Below are 6039 nucleotides of genomic sequence, written 5' to 3' on the forward strand. Positions count from 1 at the left end.
GGCCGTTGCGTAATTTGCTTTGACTTGCTCCCGGTCGAGAGCGTACTATGGGCTCATTCCTGTGGCCCTTATTCAACAAAACCTCATTTGGCTTTAATGGGAATTTTTGCTTGAATAAAGAAGTTCAGCTTTTGTGACCTCTGGTAGCTTCAGTGCCTGGCCAATGAATAGCAGGACCTCCCCTCGCCCTCAACCCCTGCATACCCTGCTTTTAAAGCTTCGTCGTATTTTGTACTTCAAGTAATGCAACGTTTTCTCTGCAGAGAGACTTAGCTCAGGCAGCCAGCAGAAGAGCAAAAGCTGCCTGCCAACAGGTACCTCTCTGAAGCGAAGTAACTACTGGTATTTGGTGAATTTGACAGTGAGTGGTATTGGAAAGCACCTCAGAAAAGGTGTAGATATAATGAGTGAATGTTGTGATGGAGCAATTGTAGGAAAAAAATGCTTCTAAAACCAAAACAGAGAGTCTTCTAAAACCCCAAAAGCGTGGGAAATCATTAACAGCATCTGATCTATGAGCTGTCTGTACCAGAACACCTACTGCTAGTTATCCCCTCTATGAATGCTCTTGTTGAGCATAGAAGTGACACAACTATTTATTTATTTATTTAAAACATACGACTTGGTCTAATAACTTTTTTTTTTCTTTTTTTCCTCCTCCCCTTAACAAAAATAGGAGCTGTGTGGTGTTTGCTTTGTCTGTGTCCATGTATTCTGGTTCCCAGCAGACTGTTCCTAAAGTGGCACAAGTCGAACTTAAGAAGAGTTCTTCTAGGCTGGAGTAAGTCCCAGGACTGAGCATTCTAGCAGTATAGATGTGAGGTGCTTTCTAAATTCTGTATTTGTCCCTTTCCTCATCTCCACCACGTCTACGAGTTCCTACGAGCAGCCTGCAGCTACCCAAACATCTGTAAGGTATTTGTGTAGTTAGCAAACAGCCTTGCAGGATATTGAGCACTTGTGGAAAATTGGGCCATTATTTTTCAGAACGTAAACGGATTTACAGGCTGGACTGTTGGGGGCACAAACTTTGCAAATCAATTTAACAGTGCAACTTATATTCAACTGACTCTCTTCACCAGGCTTTTATCACCTCTGTGATAGGGTGGGAAGGCAGAGCTTTACATTCGACCCCCTCCTTACACGATTCCTTTAGGTATATGTGACTCTCCGGAAGCTTTTCAATTGGATGACTTCCTGCTAGATCGCTCTATCTCATTCAAAAAAATTCGGCTGGCGCGGCGTTGATTGAAAAGATTGGAGTGCTCTCTGTTGAATGACCTTACCAGACATGTGCACGCTTCAGACCTCTTCTGAGATGACTCAGCTGTGGGTATGAGCAAAGAAGAGCGCGCCAGGCTTCGAGGCAGACTGGCCAAGGAAAAGCTGTTGTGTTTGTGCTGGAGCAGGGTAAGCTGGGAAGTAAAGCTTCCCAGTTTAAGAGGTGAAGAAGAGCAGGCGGGGTGAAGCGGGAAGGAGGAACGGTCAGGTTTGTTGTGTGCTCCACTCCTTTGCTGAAAGCTGTTGGAATCGAAGAAACCATTTAACTACTGCTGCACGTGCTGTCCTCCTCTGCCAACATTAAGTCAGAAGAAGAGGAAAAAAAAATAAAAATAGCACATATTCATTAACAAGAGAGTTGAATGAAAACTTTTAAGATACTAATACGTTTCTAAGAGAGTCTTAAGGACTCAAGGCTCAGGACTTTCACGTTTTAACATGTTCTAAATTGTTTTGTACCTTAACTTTAAGGCAGTTGAGGAGTAGATACTGTTGTATGTTGTTGTCATTCCTGTCTTCTCTAGAGTTAGTTTTCCTATTTTCTTTCTCCCCCAACCCAAGGAGAGATGCATATGTGTTTTGGGCCCCCTACCACAAGAAAGACATTGAGGTGCTGGAGTGGGTCCAGAGAAGGGCAACAAAGCTGGTGAGGGGTCTGGAGAGTAAGTCTTATAAGGAGAGGCTGAGGGAGCTGGGGGTGTTCAGTCTGGAGAAGAGGAGGCTGAGAGGAGACCTTATTGCTCTCTCCAACTCCCTGAAAGGAGGGTGTAGAGAGGTGGGGGTCGGTCTATTCTCTCAAGTTACAGATGACAGGACAAGGGGTAATGGGTTCAAGTTGCGCCAGGGGAGGTTTAGACTGGACATTAGGAAACAATTCTTCACAGAAGGAGTGGTCAGGCATTGGAACAGGCTGCCCAGGGAGGTGGTGGAGTCACCCACCATCCCTGGCTGTGTTTAAGAGCCGTTTAGATGTGGTGTTGGGGGATATGGTGTAGGGGAGAACTTTAGAGTAGGGTAGATGGTTGGACTCGATGATCCCAAGGGTCTCTTCCAGCCTAGATGATTCTGTGATTCTGTGTCTGCACTACCATGGTTTGTCATCAAGTTGCTTTTAGACTTTTTTTGCTAGAGTGGAGGTGTGGAGTCAACACGTTGATATGTGTTCATATTAGTGAAAACAAGAAATGCTCCATGATTTCAGATTAAAAAATGGTGAGGCTCTTCTGTCATCACCCCTGTGGTTACAATTCCCAGATAATCAAAATTCTTCCCCTACAACTTCTAAAAATGAATTATGGTTGGTCTCCTTATGCATCCCTTTTCTGAAAGCTACGTCTGAGCCTGTTTTTGTACAGTTTGAAAGAGCAGTGCAAAAATCATTGCCAAAGTGGATATGTTTATGTAGGACCCTCTACCAAAACAGTATCTGGAACAGCTACTTTCTGTTAACAGCTGCAGGTAACCTGATGTTACCTGTGAGCCTAATGTCAACAAAGTTTAAGCATGCAAGGTCTATCACCTTCATAAGAAACCTAAGAAATTATGGATGGTATATGGATGTAGTGTTAAATAACATCTTTCTCATCTGTCATTTTAAAATAGGAGGAAATACAGGTAATGTCCCACTAAATGTTTAATTTTTCAATTGTTTTAATGTATAATCTCGAAAAATTAATTTGGAAGCGTTCTGCCTTCTTTTCCTTTTTTTTTTCCTCTCCCTATTTTTATAACAAAGAAGAGTATTTGCCTGGGAACAAGGCTGTCTTTGGCTTTACAGCTCATCCCTTCCTGGTATTTTAATTCTTATCTGGAGTCAGAACCTTCTGCACAGAACATAAGAATTAACTGCTGTCAGTGTGGCAGAAGAAGTTGTTTCAGATGGTGAGTGAAGAGAAATGGAGCTTTATGGGGATGTATACATATTAATGTAGAATAATGTGGCTTTCTGGTTTTCTTGAGCTGCCTTTCTGCCCAGCAATACATTGCAGAGGGGGAGAGGTGTCCGTCTGGAACTCTTTTTTTTTTTTTTTTTTTTTTTTTTTTCTCAGGGGCTCCTCCTGGATGCTGCAGGATGCAGGGAGCCTGGGTGCTGCTGGCAGAGCAGTCCCATGGCAGCCAGGCACTTGGAGCTCAGGAGATGGGTGCTGCTCCTCCAGCCGGGGAGATGAATTTGGTGATACCAGGGGAGCAAGCCTTGTTTCTTAATGCCTAAGCCTCAGTGGCTGAGCTTTGCAGCGCCGCGCTCCCATCCAGGTCCCTCCTTAATCACTGGAAAGGTTACAGCGCCGGAGCCTTGCCAGGCCTCATAGCTGGCTTTGTGCACGGGCAGTACCCAGCAGAGATGTGTTAATTGAAATGCCGTTAAGTTCCTCTTATAGTAAACCAAGTCAGAAAGTCTGCTTTGTTTGGGTTTGTTTTTTTTTTAAAGCCATACCAGATAAAGTACTCAACAGTTGAGTAACTATTTGGTGGTTTTAGTTTTATTTGGCTATAGAATCATAGAATCATTCAGGTTGGAAAAATGCCGTTAAGTTCCTCTTATAGTAAACCAAGTCAGAAAGTCTGCTTTGTTTGGGTTTGTTTTTTTTTTAAAGCCATACCAGATAAAGTACTCAACAGTTGAGTAACTATTTGGTGGTTTTAGTTTTATTTGGCTATAGAATCATAGAATCATTCAGGTTGGAAGAGACCCTTGGGATCATCGAGTCCAACCATCTCCCCTACTCTACAAAGTCCTCCCCTACACCATGTCCCTCAGCACTGCATCTAAACATCCCTTAAACACATCCAGGGATGGTGACTCCCCCCCCTCCCTGGGCAGCCTGTTCCAATGCCCGACCACTCTCTGTGTGAAAAATTCCTTCCTAATGTTCAGTCTAAACCTACCTTGTTGGAGCTTGAAGCCGTTCCCTCTCGTTCTGTCATTAATTACTTGTGAGAAGGGACCAGCACCAACCTCTCTACAGTGTCCTTTCAAGTAGTTGTAGAGAGTGATGAGGTCTCCCCTCAGCCTCCTCTTCCTCAAACTAAACAGTCCCAGCTCCTTCAGCTGCTCTTCATATGATTTGTCTTCCAGGCCCTTCACTAGTTTCATTGCCCTATTGTGCATATCTTCCAGTGTTATGAGAAAAAGGAGTAGACGGATGTCCTTGCCTACCTGTAATTACTCTAACTGGTGATATTCTGATGCTGTATGCATCCATAACATGATGTATATTTTTTTTCTCTCTCTTAGTATGGTCAAAGGATGCCGACAGTGAGCCTTATAATTTTGCATGCTGGTCTCTACCCCAGACTGAGGAAGAATTGTGTCCAGTTTTGGGCACCTCAATACAAGAGAGATCTGGAGGTGCTGGAGCAGGTGCAGAGGAGGGCAACGAAGCTGGTGAAGGGCCTAGAAAACAAATCATATGAGGAGCGGTTGAAGGAGCTGGGGCTGTTTAGTTTGAGGAAGAGGAGGCTGAGGGGAGACCTCATCACTCTCTACAACTACTTGAAAGGACACTGTAGAGAGGTTGGTGCTGGTCTCTTCTCACAGGTAATTAGCAATAGAACAAGAGGGAACGGCTTCAAGCTCCAACAGGGTAGGTTTAGAGCTGCCCAGGGAGGTGGTGGAGTCCCCATCCCTGGCTGTGTTTAAGGGCCGTTTGGATGCAGTGCTGAGGGACATGGTGTAGGGGAGGACTTTGTAGAGTAGGGGAGATGGTTGGACTCGATGATCCCAAGGGTCTCTTCCAACCTAGACGATTCTATGAATGTCTGTCTGTCTCCAGATCATCCCCAGAGTGGGAGAGCTGATCTAACAGCTGAGAAGCAGCAGCACTTACCTCTGTAATTTTATGCTGCTTCTGGGGCTTATAGGCCCCCTTGTGAGCCAGTTTGGCTTGCTGGGCTGATGGGGAACTCATAGTGACAAGCCGGTGGTTTTTGGGTAGGTTGATGAGCTGAATCCACCTGTGTTTTTGGGTAGGTTGATGAGCTGAATCCACCTGTGTTTTTGGGTAGGTTGATGAGCTGAATCCACCTGTGTTTTTGGGTAGGTTGATGAGCTGAATCCACCTGTGTTTTTGGGTAGGTTGATGAGCTGAATCCACCTGTGTTTTTGGGTAGGTTGATGAGCTGAATCCACCTGTGTTTTTGGGTAGGTTGATGAGCTGAATCCACCTGTGTTTTTGGGTAGGTTGATGAGCTGAATCCACCTGTGTTTTTGGGTAGGTTGATGAGCTGAATCCACCTGTGTTTTTGGGTAGGTTGATGAGCTGAATCCACCTGTGTTTTTGGGTAGGTTGATGAGCTGAATCCACCTGTGTTTTTGGGTAGGTTGACGAGCTGTATCCACCAGCTGAATCCGGTTCTCGGTGAGAACCAGAACTGGTACAAGGATGGGGCTGGGCCTGCCAAGGAGGGGGAGCAGCAGAGAGCCCCTTTTCAGCAGCAGAGTGCCCCAAAATGAGCTCAGGCTGTAGTTCTGTGAGGGTACCTTCTTAAACAGGACACGGGGCTTTTTCTGACTGCCAGGAGGCTTTCTGGCTATAAAGGCCGTGTAGGTCTTGTAATGGACCTTGGAAGTACCTTGCAGGAGATGGGATTTAGGATGAGCAAAGCTCCACCTACCACATACTTAGAACTGTTATGGTGAGGAAGTGAAGTTCTGCTATAAAATGACGGATACTTTCCATGACAGACTTAGGAAATAGGTTCGTGCTGTGTGTGAGCACACCATCAGCAGACTGTATATTTAAAAAAAAAAAAAAAAAA

The 6039-nt window shown here is 44.9% G+C and overlaps 1 protein-coding gene across 1 annotated transcript in view; it reads left to right on the forward strand.

Moving 5' to 3' along the window:
* Positions 1–6039, forward strand: part of BORCS5 (BLOC-1 related complex subunit 5) — an 80696-nt gene that overhangs the window by 37911 nt on the left and 36746 nt on the right. The gene's annotated exons all lie outside the window — the stretch shown is intronic.

The sequence above is a fragment of the Calidris pugnax genome, unplaced genomic scaffold, assembly GCF_001431845.1.
Source record: "Calidris pugnax isolate Ruff unplaced genomic scaffold, ASM143184v1 scaffold298, whole genome shotgun sequence".
NCBI lineage: Eukaryota > Metazoa > Chordata > Aves > Charadriiformes > Scolopacidae > Calidris > Calidris pugnax.